The following is a 16,971-nucleotide window of genomic DNA, read 5'->3' as shown; positions in this document are numbered from 1 at the left end:
TAGATGTGCCAACATTCAAATTCACAAAATGCAGAGAACCCCAGTAAGACACCCCATAAGAAGATCATCCCCAAGACATATAATTACTAGAGTCTCCAATGTCAAAATGAAAGAAAAAAATGTTAAGAGTTACCAGAGAGAAAGGCCACATCACATACAGAGGGAACCCCATCAGATTAACTGTGGGCCTCTGACTGGAGCTCTGTAAACCAGAATGGATTGACAGTTAATATTCATCATTATTAAGGAGAAGAAATTCCTACCTAGAATTTTATATCTGGCAAAACTGAGCTTCATAAGTGAAGGAGAAATAATATCCTTTTTAGACAAGCAAATATTGAAGGAATCCAGTACCATTAGTCCTGTCTACCAGAACTCCTGAAGGAAGCACTAAATATGGGAAGGAAAAAACACTACCTGCCCCTACAAAAACACACTGAAATACACAGACCAGTGACACTGTAAAGCAACCACATAAACTATTCTGCAAAATAACCAGCTAACATCATGGTTACAGGACCAAATCTACACATAATAATACTAAAAGTAAATAGGCTGAATGTCCCAATTAAAAGACAGAGTGGTAAGCTGGATGAAGAACCAAGGCTCATTGGTACGCTGTCTTCAAGAGACTCATCTCACATGCACATACTCATAGGCTTAAAATAAATGAATGGAAGAAAATTTGCCAAACAAATGGAAAACAGAAAAAAGCAGGGGTTGCAATGCTAGTTTCTGACAAAACACACTTTAAACCACAAAGATCAAAAAAGACAGAAAAGGACATTACATAACGGTAAAGGGGTCAATTCAACAAGAAGAGCTACCTATTTTAAATAAATACACACCAAATATAGAAGCACCTATATTCATAACACAGGTTCTTAGAAACCTTCAAAGATATGTAGGTCCCCACACAATAATAGCGGGAGACTTTAACACCCCACTGAAAAATATTAAACAGATCATCCAGACAGAAAATTAACAAAGATATTTAGGACCCAAACTCAGCTCTGTATCAAATGAACCTGACAGATGTCTACAGAACTTGCCCACCACTCCCTCACCATTAAAAGCAACAAAATATAAATTCTCATTGCCGCTGAAACGTACTTTGAAACTGATCACATAATTGGAAGTAAAACACTCCTTAGCAAATGTAGAAGAACTGAAATTGTAACAAACAGTCTTTTGGACAATATTGCAATCAAATTAGAACTCAAGACCAAGATACTCACTCAAAACTATACAATTTTATGGAAATCGAATAACTTTCCCCAGAATGACTTTGAGTAAATAATGAAATCAAGGCAAAAAACAAGAAGTTCCTTGAAACTAATGAGAACAAACACACAATGTACCAGAATCTCTGGGACACAGCTAAGAGAGAAATTTATAGCACGAAATGCCCACATCAAAAAGCCAGAAAGATCTCAAGTTAAAAACATATTATCACAACTAAAACCACTAGAGAACCAAGAGCAAACCAATCCCAAAGCTAGCAGAAAACAAAAAATAAACAACACTAGAGCTGCACTGGAGGAGATAGAAATGTGGAAAACCATTCAAAAGATCAATGTATCCAGGAGATGGTATTTTGAAAAAAATTAATAAAATAGACCACTAACTAGACTGATAAAGAAAAGAGAGAAAATTCAAATAAAAATAATCAGAAATGATGAGGGGAATATTACCACTGACCCCAAAGAAATACAAACAACTATCGAAGAATATTATGAAAACCTCTATGTACATAAACTAGAAAATCTAGAAGAAATGAATACATTTCTGGACACATATGCCCTCCCAAGACTGAACCAGGAAGAAATTGAGTCCCTGAATAGACCACTAATGTGTTGTGAAAGTGAGGCAGTAATAATTAGCATACCAATCAAAATAAGCCCAGGATCAGATGGATTCACAGCTGAATTCTATCAGATATACAAAGAAGAACTGGTACCATTCCTACTAAAACTATTCCAAAAAATTGAAAGGAAGGGACTCCCCCCGTAACTCATTCTATGAGGCCAGCATCATTCTGATACCAAAACTTGGCAGAAACACAACAGAAAAAGACATCTTCAGGCCGATATCCTTGATGAGGATTGATGCAAAAATACTCAACAAAATACTGGCCAAGTGAATCCAGCAAAACATCAATAAGCTAATCCACCAAGATCAAATAGGTTTTATTCCTAGGATGCAAAGTTGGTTCAACATATGCAAATCAATAAATGTGATCATCACATAAACAGAACTGAAGGTAAAAAACACATGATTATCTCAATCAAATTTAACACGCCTTCATGTTAAAAACACTCAATAAACTAAATATTAAAGGAACATACCTCAAAATAATAAGAGCCATCTATGACAAACCCACAGCCAACAACATACTGAATGTGCAAAAGCTGAAAGCATTCCCCTTGAAAATCAGCACAAGACAAGGATGCCCTCTCTTACCACTTCTATTAAATATAGTATTGGAAGTTTTGGCCAGAGCAACCAGGCAAGAGAAAGAAATAAAGAACATTCGAATAGGAAGATAGGAAGCCAAATTATCTCTGTTTGCAGACCACATAATCCTATATCTGGAAAGCTCCATCATCTGAGATCAGAAGCTTCTTACGCTAGTAAACAGCTTCAGCAAAGCCTTAGGGTAAAAATTCAATGTATAAAAATCACTAGCATTCCTACACACAAACAAGAGACAAGCAGAGAGCAAAATTACTATCGAACTTCCGTTCACAATTTTTACAAAAAGGAAAAAATACCTAAAAATACAGCTAACAAGAGAAATGAAAGATTTCTACAAGGAGAACTACAAACCACTATTCAAAGATATTAGCAATGACATAAACAAATAGAAAAGCATTTCATGCTCATGAATAGGAAGAATCAATATTGTGAATATGGCCATACTGCCCAAAACCATGTATAGGTTCAATGTTATTTCCGTTAAACTACCGCTGACATTCTTAACAAAACTAGAAAAAACTATTTTAAAATTTATATGGAATGAAAAATGAGCCTGAATAGCCAAAGCAATACAAAGCAAAAGGAACAAAGCTGGAGGCATAATGCTACCCAATTTCAAATATACTGTATAGCTACAGTAACCAAAACAGCATGGTATTGGTACAAAAACAGACACATAGACCAATGGAACAGAATAGAGAACCCAGAAATAAGACTGCACATCTACAACTAACTGATCTTTGACAAAGCTGAGGAAAACAAACAGTGGGGAGAGGACTCTATTCAATAAATGGTGCTAGGATAACTGGCTAGCCAATGCAAAAGATTGAAACTGGATCCCTTCCTTATACCATATACAAAAATTAACTCAAGGTAAATTAAAGCCTTAAATGTAAAACACAAAACTATACAAACCCTGGAAGACAGACTAGGCAATACCATTCAGGACACAGGCATGGGCAAAGATTTCATGAGAAAAATGCCAAAAATAATTACAACAGAAGCAAAAATTGTCAAATGGAATCTAAATAAACAAAGGAGCTTGTGCACAGCCAAAGAAACTATCAACAGAGTAAACAGCAATGTAAAATATTAGAAAAAATTTTTGCAATCTGTACATCTGACAAATATCTAATATCCAACATCTATAAGAAACTAAATCAAATCTACAAGGGAAAAAACAACAACTTCATTAAAAGTGGGCAAAGGACATGAATGGACACTTCCCAAAAGAAGATATACATGTGGCCAACAAGCATATGATAAAAAGCTCAACATCGCTGATCATTAGAGAAATAAATTACAATGAGATACCATCTCACACCAGTCAGAATGGTTACTATTATTAAAAAGTCAAAAAATAACAAATGGTGGTGAGATTGTTGAGAAAAGGGAACACTTATACACCATTGGTGGGAGTGCAAATTAGTTCAACCATTTTGGAAGACAATGTGGTGATTCCTCAAAGACCTAAAGACAGAAGTGCCATCTGACCCAGCAATCCTATTACTGAGTGTATACCCCCAAATCACTCTATTATAAAGAAATATGCATGCATGTATTCATTACGGCATTATTCACAATAGCAAAGACATGAAATCAACCCACATGCTCTTTAATGACAACTGGATAAAGAAAAAGTGGTAAATATATACCCTGGAATACTATGTAGCCATAAAAAAGGAACAAGATCATGTCCTTTGCAGGGTCATGGATGGAGCTGGAGGCCATTATTCTTAGCAAACTAGCACAGGAACACAAAATCAGATACAGCATGTTCTCACTTCTAAGTAGAAGCTAGATGATGAGAACATATGGACACATAGAGGAAAACAGAAGACCCTGGGCCCTATCAGAGGCTGGAAGGTGGAGGAAGAATATAATTAGGAAAAATAACCAATAAATATTAGGCTTAATACCTGGGCGATGAATTAATCTGTACAACAAACCCCCATGACACACATTTACCTAGATAACAAGGCTGCACGCCCTGCACATGTACCCCTGAACTTAAAAGTTAAGTAAACTATACAAATGTATGAAAATGAAACATGCTTCTAAAAGACCATTGGGCCAATGTAGAAATTAAGAGGGAAATCAAAACATTTTATGAACAAATAAAAATACAAAAACCTTTGAAACACAGCAAAATTAATTCTAAGAGGAAAGTTTCTAGCAATAAATGCCTACATCAAATAAACAAAATAATTTCAAATATACAATCTAAAGATACACCTCAAGAAACTAGAAAAGCACAGCCCAAAACTAGCTGAAGAAGAGGATTAATGAAGATCAGATCAGAATTAAGCAAAATAGTTACCCCCCAAAAAAATAGAAAGAATCATCAAAACAAAATGTTGCTTTCTCAAAAACATAAACAAATTGATAAACTATAACTTGGTTATATTTTAACTAAGATAAGAGAAGATGCTAATAAACGTTAGACATGAAAAATGTGGCATTACAACTGACGCCACAGAAATACAAAAGATGATCAGAGACTATTATGACCAACTATATGTTAACAAACTAGAAAGGGTAGGTGAAATGGATACATTCCTGGAAACATATAACCTACCACTCTCAACATTAAGACAGATTATAGTAAACAGAAAATAAAGGGATGGAACCAGCAAGTGGATATAACATTAAATCAGTAACAAACATTCTCCCAATAAAAAAGGCCAGTACCAGATGGATTCACTGCTGAATTCTACCTAATATATAAAGAAATAATACCAGTTTCCCTCATACTGTGACAAAAAAAATTGAAGAGGAGGAAATTCTCCCTAATTCTACCAGCATTCTGGAGGAAATTCTCTCTAAAAGGCCAGCTTTAGCTTGATGCCAAAACCCGATAAGTAAATAACACACAACAGGAAAAGAAAACTACAGGCCAATATCCCTAATAAACAGATGCGAAAATTTTCAACAAAATACCAGCAAACTGAATCCAACAGCACTTCAAAAAATAATACACCATGATCAAATGGAATTTGTCTTAGGGATGCATGGATTGTTCAACACACATAAATCAACAAATGTGGCACATTATATCAACAGAATAAAGGACAAAAAGCATATGAGCATCTCAGTAGGCACAGAAAGAGTATTTGACAAAATTTAACAGCTCCTCATAATAAAAATCTCAACAAACTAGGCATTGAAGGATAACATTTTAAAATGATAAAGGCCATATATGACAAACACACGACTACCATTATACTGAATGGTCAAATATTAAAAGCTCTTCTTCTAAGAATCAAGAGGAGACAAGGATGTTCACTTTCACCACTCTTTTTCAATATAGTACTGGAAGTCCTAGCCAGAAAAATCAGGCAGGAAAAAAAAAAAAAAAAAGGCATTCAAATTGGAAAAGAGGAAGTCAATTTATCTGCTTTACAGAAGACATGATCCTATATCTAGAAAAGACAAGTCTCCATCAGTAAACTCTTTGAACTGATGAACAAATTTGATAAAGTTACTAGTTATAAAATCAACATACAAAAAAAAATCACCAATGGTTCTATACACCGAAAGTCTAATAGCAATACAAGGAAACAATAAAGGCAATCCCATTTAGCAAAAATCAAAAATTAAAATTAAAATACTTAGAAATAAATTTAATGAAGGAAGCAAAAGATCTGTACAGGGGAAACTACAAAACACTGATGAAAAAAACTGAAAAGGAAACACACACGTGGAAAGACATCCCATACTCATGGATCAGAAAAACTAATATCTTCTGATAGTATTATGGAATTCTATGCAGCCATAAAAATGAATGAGATCATGTTCTTTGCAGCAACATGGATGGAGCTGAACGCCATTATCCTCAGCAAACTAATGCAGAAACAGCAAACTAAACACTACATGTTCTCACTTATAAGTGGGACCTGGATTATAAGAACACATGGACACATGTAGGGGAAACAATACACATTGGACCTGTCAACAGGGGGAGGCAAAGAGAGGAAGAACATCAGAAAGAATAGCTATGGATGATGGGCTTAATACCTAAGTGATGGGTTAATCTGTGCAGCAAACTACCATGGCACACATTTACCTCTATAACAAACTGCACATCCTGCACATGTACCCCAAAACTTAAAATAAAAGTTGAAGAAAAAAATAAAACACTCAGACATAAATTTAATGAAAGAGGTAAAAGATCTATACAGCAGAAACTACACAACATTGATGAAAGAAATTGAAGAGGATACGCAACAATGGAAGGACATCATACTCACGGATCCGAAGAATTAATACCATTAAAATGACCACACTGCCTAAGGCAACCTAAGGATTCAGTGCAATCCTTATGAAAACACAAATGTCATTTTTGACAGAAATAGGAAAAATCATCCTGCAATTCACGTGGAACCAAAAAAAAAAAAAAAGAGTCTGAATAGGCAAGGCTATTCAGAGCAAGAAGAACAATGCTGGAGGCATCACACTACCTGATTTTAAAATATATTACGAAGTTATATTAACCAAAAAAAACAAGAAATTTGTATAAAAGTAGACAGATGGACCAATGGAACAGAATAGAGAAGCCAGAAATAAAGCCTCAGACCTACAGCCAACTGATTTTTGACAAACCCACCAAGAACATACATTGGAGAGAGACACCCTCTTCAATAAATGGTTCTGAGAAAACTGAATAACCATATGCAGAAGAATAAAACTGGACTCCTATTTCATCATGTACAAAATTTAACTCAAGATGGATAAAAGACTTAAATGTAAAACACAAAACTATAAAAAAAAAAAAACTAGATAAAAACATAGGGAAAACTCTTCAGGACAATTGGTCTAGGCAAATATTTTATCACTAACACTTTAGAAGCACAGGCAGCAAAAGCAAACATAGACAAGCTGGACTATATTAAACTAAAAGCTTCTGCACAGCAAAAGAAACAATCGACAGAGTAAACAAACAATCTTTTAAATAGGAGAAAATATTTGCAAATTACTCATCTCACAAGGGACTAATATCCAGAACATACAATTCAAACATCACAACAGGAAAAAAATATCCATTTGAAAATGGGCAAAGAGCATGCATAAACATTTATCAAAAGAAGACATACAAATGGCCAACAGGAATATGAAAAAATCCTCAACATCACTAATCATCAGGGAGATGCAAATCAAAACCACAATGAGATATCATCTCACCCTGGTTAGAATGACTTTTATTAAAAAGGAACTCATGTATTGTTGATAGGGGTGGAAATTAGTTCAGTTTCTATGGAAAACAGTATGAGTCTCTCAAAAAACTAAAAATAGAACCACCATTTGATCCTGAAATCACACTACTGAGTATCTACCCAAGGAAAAATAAATCAGGATATCAAAGAGTAACTAAATTTGCATGTGCATTCCCTGATACAAAAAATCTCTAGGATCCTGTGAAATAAACAATGAAAGGACCAACACTGAACACATACACACACACACACACACACACACACACACACACACATTTCCAAGCTGATGCTCCAGAAATTCTATTCCACAAGCACACAGGCAAAACCTAAATTCAGGCAAATTTTAGAAATTCAAAACAAATAATTTAATAGTGATAGTGAATAATATACCACAGTTGTCCAGCCAAAGGATACCAGAGATGTAAAGGTTATTTTCTTAATAGGAAGAGTGATTTGCAATGTATCAAAGATAATTATCTCTTTTCACTTCAATAAGAACACAAATAACAGAATTTAAAAGTTGAGCCAAATGATGAAGTATTTAAAACAAAAAGAATACTAATGATGGTGGTGGTGGCTCATCTGGAGTGGCTGCTGCAAGTATGCCAGCTGTGCCATGGGAGGCACAACCAGGGTTGCACACTCAGCAGAGCTGGCAGAGACCAGGAGCAGGCAGGAGCCCTGTGCCCTACCAAGTTGGCGGGGCAGGAGCCCTGAGCTCCCAGGTGCAGCTGCAGCTGACCAGCTGTGGCTTCAGACTTGGGCATCCCTGATCTCAGGGGCACAGGAAGTTCACTACTCCCATAGGCTCAGCAGTACCCGCTCCCACTCCCTGGCCTCTCCCCACTCCTGGCACCTGCTCCAGTGAAGAGCAATGTTGTGGCCAAGCCCAGGTGCTGTTGCAAACCAGTCAGGTGTGTGTGTATAATCAGGGTGGCACTGACACACCAGCTCTCTGCTTCCTCAGACCCATCTGGACTTTGGGCACTGACAAGCATGGGAAGGAGGCCAGGGAGCTGAGAGAAGCTCTGTGTGCGTCTTCAAGTGCCCCTCAGCACAGACAGCCTGGGTGCCGTGGACACGTTGATGAAGGTGGGAGGCAGACAGCATGTTGATGATGGTGGGAGGCAGATAGGTTCCTCAGTGGGAAGGGGGTGGGTCCCTGGTGAAGTCCCACCTTCAAGCCAAGGACAGCCTGAAGCCTCAGAGCCAGGCTGCCAGTTCCAAGTGGAGTCTGCAACCCAGAGTGAGAACTTGTGGTGCTTTTTCCAAGCCCACACATGGCTCACCATGGACCAATCCGCGTGCACTTCCTCCCTTCTGAGCCCATAAAAACTCAGACTCAGTCAGACTCAGACACTTCAGGATGACCTGCTACCAAGTCCAGGTCTTCTGAGAGCTGTTCTGTCACTCAGTAAAGCTCCTCTCTGCCTTACTCACCCTCCAGTTGTCTGTGTAAGCTCATTCTTCCTGGACCTGGGACAAGAACTCAGGACCTGCCAAATGTCGGGAGTTGAATGAGCTGTAACACGTTCATTTCAGAGGTGGTGACACACTTCTGGACCGCAGGAGTGAAAAATGATGACCCTTCTGGGGGCCCAGACCCTGGCATTCCCCAAGGCAGAGCTGTAACACTACAGCCCTCCTGCCCTCTGCTGGCTCCAGGCAGCTGCTCCACTTGATGGGAAGCATTGCTGGAACAAGGCAATGAGACTAAAAGAGCTGTAATAAAAACAGACTGAAACACGCCCCCAGCCCCACCCAAAACATGCTGGCCTGCTCATCACGCTATGGGCAGTGAGAAGAGCTGCAACCCTTCTGGGAGCTCAGACCTCAGGGCTGTGACATGCTATAACATCCTCTTTGGGGCTCTTTCGTTCCTTGTGTCTCCAAGCTTTGGGCCACCACAAACTTCCTTGGCGTCCTCAGTGGAAGCCCCATGTGGCACTCCTGGTTCAACTTTAGCCTTGCACAGAGCCAGTACCTGTGCTGATGCCTGGAGCTGCCCACCCCATCACAGCAAGCACACCTGGCTGTGTGCCATGGCCGGATCCCATACTCACTCATTTACACACTCCACGCTGCACTATGCCTGGCTTACCCTTGGCAGTTATGGAATCCAGGCACATACTGTGAGCCAAGTTGCAGCCTGCCAGGCCGAGTGGGCAGAACTAGCCCAGTGGGCATGAGTGAAACTCAGGCATAGGCACCGCTGGCCACAGAGGTTTCCAGCTGGCAAAGCAACACCCTAAGGATACTGTGACACCTATATACAAAAAGAGTTTTCACCAATGTTCATAATTTAAAAAGCTGATTATAAAAATAACCAATTTTTTTTTTTTGAGATGGAGTCTTGCACTTGTCACCCAGGCTGGAGTGCAATGGTGTGATCTTGGCTCACTGCAACCTCTGCCTCCCAGATTCAAGCAATTTTCCTGCCTCAGTCTGCCAAGCAGCGTGGATTACAGGTGCCAGCCACCACATCTAATTTTTTTTTTTTTTTTTTTTTTTTAGTAGAGACGGAGTTTCACCATGTTGGCCAGGCTGGTTTTGAACTCCTGACCTCTGGTGATCAGCCCACCTCAGCCTTCCAAAATGCTGGGATTACAGGTATGAGCCATTGTGCCCAGCCCCAAATAATTCTTTACTAAAAGACAAAGAACAAAATATGGTGGAATCCAGTTTTCAAGATTTGGAGAAAGTGGGGCTCTCCTCTACTATTGGTGATAATATAACTGATAAAATATTTTTGAGAATATCAAGCAAAATGCAAAGTGCCCATAATGTTTCACCCTTGAAATTTTCTTCATAAGTTTCTCTGAATCCTCATCTGCATTTGGTATTAGTACTTTTTAATGTTTTTTAGCCTTTTAGCCAAGTGTGTAGTGATACCTTATTGTGGTTTTAATTTGCATTTCTCTAATGGCTAATAGTGTTGAACATCTTTTTATGTGCTTATTTGCCATCTGTATACCTCTTTTGGTGAAATATCAACTCATGTGTTTTGTCCATTTCTAACAAGGTTATTTGTGTTTTTACTGGATTTGGAAGTTCTTTATACATTATCAGCATAGTCCATCCTAGAGTATGAGCTCTGCACATACTCTTTCCAAGTATGCAACTTGTCTTGTTATCCTCTTAACAGTCCTTCACAGACCAAATTTTTAATTTTGATGAAGTCCAATTTTTCTTTTTGTGGATTACAATTTTAGTGTCAAGTCAAAGAACTCCCTGCCTAACCCTAGATCCTAAATATTTTTCTTATTTTTTCTAAAATTTTTATAGTTTTATGTTTTACCTTTAAGACGGTGATTCATGCTGAGTTAACTTTTGTGAAACAAGTGACTTAGGCTGAGGTTTGCATTTTTGCTGTGGATGTCCAGTTGTTCCACCACCATTTGTGGAAAAGGCTACTGTCCTCCGCTAAATAATTTTTACACCTTTGTCAGAAGAAGGTTGGGCGTATTGGAGTGGGTCTCTTTCTTGGCTGCAAATTCTCTTTCCTTGCTTTATTGCACCGTGGGGAATTTCTATCACTATAATGAATAAAGATGGTGAGAGTGAATACCCTTGACTGGTTTCTGACCTTAGGGGAAAAGCATTTAGTCTTTCAGCATTAAATAGATGTGTGAGCTTTAGGATTTGTTTATTCTTCTAAATGTAAATACTCTCTACCAAATTGAGGACATGTCCCTCATTTCTATTATTCTGAATTTTTATTATCAATGGGTATTAACTTCTGTCAAATGTTTTTGTCTGTATATGTCAGGATCCGTTCTGCAAACCCCAGCTGCACGATGGGTGAATTATATACTCAGACACCAAAATTCAGTGAAAGAGCGGGCCAGGGAGTCAGGCAGCTGACCACAAGAGTTGTAGAAGCCCCTGCCCTGACTCACTGGTCTGCTGGCATTTATTCAACACATATTAAATGACAAAGGCTTTGAGTCAACACCATTAGAGGGTAATTAACCTGGTCACCTTCCCCCCAAGAGAGCCATCCTGCCCGGGAATGATCAAAGGTTAGTTTTAGGACCACATGAGTAAACAAGATATTTAGATAAACTCCCTTACATTCCTTTGTACTGACTCTATAAATTATTTACTCAAGTTAAGGATTAGGCTGCCTTCAGCCAGATCTATTACTGGAGATTATGCAACCCCCACTGGCCTTCTAAGAAGGTTTGCATCTATTTCTTATAACTATCTTTAAAAGTTTTCCCACCAGCCTGACTGAACTCCCACATGTATACACTTAGGTAATTATATGATTTTTCATTTTTATCCTGTTAATATGGAAGACTACATGGATTAAAAATGAGACTTGCTTCACTAAAAGAGATCCTATTAGATTGTGTTGTATAATCTGTTTTATAGATTGTGAGATTCTATAGAAGAGGTCCTATTAGATTGTGTTGTATAATCTGTTTTATATATTGTGAGATCCTATAGGCTAATATTTCATTAAGAATTTCTGCATCTATATTAATAAGGGATATTGGTTTGTCATTGTTTCATTGTTGTTATTCTGTCTTTGATTTTGCTATCGTGTCAATCCTAGGTTTATAAAATGAAGCTTTTATTTTCCGAGAGAGAATTTGTGTAGAATAGGCATTAGTTCCTTTTAAAGAATTTGGTAGAATTTTCCAGTGAAGTTATCTGGGCCTGAAGATTTATTTTTTGGAAAGTAATTTTTAGTTTGGTCAATCATCTTTTTAGCCTCTGTGAATTGATCGTGTAATTTTTTTCTTTGTCTGATTAACATGCTATGATTTTAATAAAACAATGTAAAAACATATATGAGATACATATTTATATCTGAAGAGAAAAAGAGAGAGAGTGTCTCTTTTAAATGTGAAAGTGACTATTTTGGTAGCCTGAGAGAAGTCGAACCAGGAAACTAAAGACAGAACTAGAGAGTTTTCATTGAATACTCTTTGTAAATCTTAAATTTTAAACTATGCCGATTTACCACCTATTCAAAAAACAACATTAACAGTAAAATTTAATTGCTTTTAAATTATTTCCAATTCCAAGTGGATTTTTCTCTCTAGTTTGTTTTTAATTTATGGTTTTAACTGTATTGTAATATATTTTCTGTAATAGATTTATATTTTATAAGTTTTAAGCTTAGTGTAAAGGTCATTTTGTGTGAATTAACCATTATTATTTAAAAATAAAATATGCTATCTGTAAATTACAGATTTTAATCTATATCACTAAGATCTACTTTCATTAGATTTTCTATAATCTTATTTATTTTTTGTCCACTTGCTCTGTTATAGATTGAGCAAGAAGAATTAAAAGGTTCTACTTTTACAATGATTTTCCTTGATGTTTTGAGGGTTTCACTTATAACTTTTACTTTAAAAATTGATTAGGCTATGCTATTGGTGCATAAATAATTAACACTGTAATATCTTTATTATTAACTGTGTCCCATAATATAACAAAATTTTTGTTGTTGTTTTCTTGCTTAATTCTACCTTTCCTGAAATTTAAGATTAAAATTTACTTTTAAATCTTTTAAAATTAATAAAATTAATTTCAATTTTCATTTTTAAATTTCACGGGCATGTTTTTACCCCTCTTTGTATTCTTAATCTTTCTCAGTCACTTTGGTGATTTCTTCTTCACAATATTAAATTGGGTTTGCTTGTGATGCAGTTTAAACTTTTTTATTTCTTAATAAGAAAATTTAGTCCACCTAAATATATAGCTATGACAAATACAATTTTGTTCTACCATTATGTTTTATGTTACACTTTCTCTTTTTATAGGTTTTGAATATATTTAATACATGATCTACTTTTTGAGAGGTGTAGTTTTCTCTAATAATTAAGAAGACTGGCTGGGCACGGTGGCTCACGCTTATAATCCCAGCACTTTGGGAGGATGAGGCAGGTGGAACACTAGGTCAAGAGTTCGAGACCAGCCTGGCCAATATGGTAAAACTCCATCTCTACTAAAAATACAAAAATTAGCCGAGTATGGTGGCAAGCACCTGTAGTCCTTGCTGCTCAGGTGGCTGAGGCAGGAGAATCACTTGAACCTGGGAGGCAGAGATTGCAGTGAGCTGAGATTGTCCTACTGCACTCCAGCCTGGGTGACAGAGACTCTATCTCAAAAAAAAAAAAAAAAAAAAAGGCTTATACTTTTGTTGTAGTGGTTATTTTTATAAGTGTAACTTTGAATAATATTATTGTGGTAGACTATCAAGTATCCCTCCTTGAATTCACCCTCCTGTGTTGTCCCTTCCCACAATGGTTCTGGATCTGGTCATGTGATTTACTAGGTCTCGGGACATCAGCAAATGTGAAGCAATCAGAGGCTTTAAAAGCACTTCTACAGCAGTGTGTGTCCTCTTCTGTTGTGTACATGCCATGTTAGGAACCCCAGGGTACCTTAATGAAGGTAGAGACCATATGGAATCACTAACTGCAGAGACATAAGAGATCTCAATAAAAACCAACAGATGAACTGCCCAGCCAATCCCCTCTCAAATGGCTGATGCTCAAATATATGAGAAACGAAAGAGCAATTGTTGTTTTAAATTTTGGGATAGATTGGTGTATCAGTTCACGTTCATGCTGCTAATAAAGACATATCTAAAACTGGGAACAAAAAAAGGTTTAATTGGACTTACAGTTCCACATGGCTGGGGAGGCCTCAGCATCATGGCAGCAGGTGAAACGCACTTCTTACTTGGTGGTGGCAAAAGAAAAACGAGGATGAAACAAAAATGGGAACCCTTAATAAAACCATCAGATCTCATGAGACTTACTCACTATCATGAGAATAACACGGGAAAGACCAGCCTCCATGATTCAATAACCTCCCCTGGGTCCCTCCAATAACATGTGGGAATTCTGGGACATATAATTCAAGTTGAGATTTCGGTAGGGACCAGCCAAACCATATCATTCTGTCCCCAGCCCCTCCAAATCTCATGCCCTCACATTCCAAAACCAATTATGGCCTCCCAACTGTCCCCCAAAGTCTTAACTCATTTCAGCATTAACCAAAAATTTCATAGTCCAAAGTGTCATCTGAGACAAGGTACGTCTCTTCCACCTATAAGCCTGTAGAATCAAAAGCAAGCTAGTTATTTCCTAGATACAACAGGGATACAGGTATTGGGAAAATACAGTCATTCCAAATGGGATAAATTGGTCAAAATAAGGGATTACAGGGCCCTTGAAAGTTTGAAATCCAGAGGGGTAGTCAAATGTTAAAGCTCCAAAATGATATCCTTGGACTCCAGGTCTCACATCCAGGTCACACTGATACAAGAAGTGGGTTCTCATGGTCATGGGCAGCTCCACCCCTGTGGCTTTGCAGGGTACAGCCTCCCTCCCAGCTGCTTTCATTGCCTGGTGTTGAGTGTCTGTGACTTTTCCAGGCACATGGTGCAAGCTGCTGGTGGATCTACTATTCTGGTTTCTGGAGGACAGTGGCACTCTTCTCACAGCTCCACTAGGCAGTGCCCCAGTAGGGACTCTGTGTGGGGACTCCAATCACGCATTTCCCCTCTACACTGCACTAGCAGAGGTTCTCCATGAGGACCCCACCCATGCAGCAAACTTGCCTGAACATTCATGCATTTCCATACATCTTCTGAAATCTAGGAAGAGGTTCCCAAACTTCAATTCTTGACTTACATGAACTCACAAGCTCAACATGTGGAAGCTTCCTAGGCTTGGGCCTTCCACCCTCTGAAGCCACCACCTGAGCTCTACCTTGGCCCCATTTAGCCATGGTTGGAGTGGCTGGGACACAGGGCACCAAATCCTAAACACCATGGGGATGCTGGGCCTGGCTCATGATAGCATTTTTTCCTCCTGAGCCTCTGGGCCTGTGATGGGAGGGGCTGCCACGAAGGTAGCTGACATGGTCTGGAGACATTTTCCCTATGGTCTTGGGGATTAACATTAGGTTTCTTGCTACCTAAGCAAATTTCTGCAGCTGGTTGGATTTCTCCACAGATAATGGGTTTTTCTTTTGTATCTCATAGTCTGGCTGTAAATTTTCCAAACTTTTATGCTCTGCTTCCCTTATAAAACTGAGTGTCCTTAATAGCACCCAAGTCACCTCTTGAATGCTTTGCTGCTTAGAAATTTCTTCCACCAGATATCCTAAATCATCTTTCTTAAGCTCAAAGTTCCACTAATCTCTAGAATAGGCACAAAATGCCACAAGTGTCTTTGCTAAAACATAACAAGAGTTACCTTTACATCAGTTCCCAAGAAGTTCCTCATCTCCCTCTGAGACCAGCTCAGCCTGAACCTTATTGCCCATATCACTATTAGCATTTTGGGCAAAGTCATTCAACAACTCTCTAGGAAGTTCCAAATTTTCCCATATTTTCCTGTCTTCTTCTGAGCCCTCCAAACTGTTCCAGCCTCTCTGCCTGTTACCCAGTTCCAAAGTCATTTTCACATTTTCAGGTATCTTTTCAGCAACGCCCCAATCGACTAGTAACAATTCACTGTATTAGTTTGTTTTCTTGCTGCTGATAAAGGCATACCTGAAACTGGGAACAAAAAGAGGTTTAATTGGACTTACAGTTCCACATGACTGGGGAGGCCTCAGAATCATGGCAGGAGGTGAAAGACATGTCTTACATGGCAGCAGCAAGAGAAAAATGGGGAAGAAGAAAAAGCAGAAACCCCTGATAATAAACCCATCAGATCTTGTGAGACTTAATCACTACCATGAGAATAGCACAGGAAAGACTGGCCACCATGATATAACTACCTCCCCCTGGGTCCCTCCCACAATATTTGGAAATTCAGGGAGTTATAATTCCAGTTAAGATTTGGGTAGGGACACAACCAAGCTATATTACCTGGTATGCAGCAATAAATAAGTGACAGAATTTATAAGTGTTTATTTCTTTAGACTGTATTTATTGATACCATAGTTAGAGGAAAAAAGAAATTAATATAGATATTCTCCTATCCCTCTCCTTTCTCTTTGCCAACAAAAGCTAATCATTTTCATTTTCTTAGTTTTTGCTGTTAACATCAAATATACTTAAACCTTTGTTACTGTTATTGTGTACCTGAGTCTTTATTTAGGTCTTTTTTTCCTTATTTATTTGAACCAAATAAGTACAGGAGAGCTCTGGCCACATGACCCTATAGGCTTTTTGAGATCAATTTGCATTGGTGAATACAATATATAATGAAGACAGAATAGTATTGGTCCTTCCACCTCCACTCATGTGCAGTTCTGCCTGATCAGCAGGTGCTTTTATTTCATAGTTCTTCCATCTGTG

This window comes from Theropithecus gelada, unplaced genomic scaffold (assembly GCF_003255815.1).
Source record: "Theropithecus gelada isolate Dixy unplaced genomic scaffold, Tgel_1.0 HiC_scaffold_15884, whole genome shotgun sequence".
NCBI lineage: Eukaryota > Metazoa > Chordata > Mammalia > Primates > Cercopithecidae > Theropithecus > Theropithecus gelada.
This window is presented reverse-complemented; position numbering follows the sequence as displayed.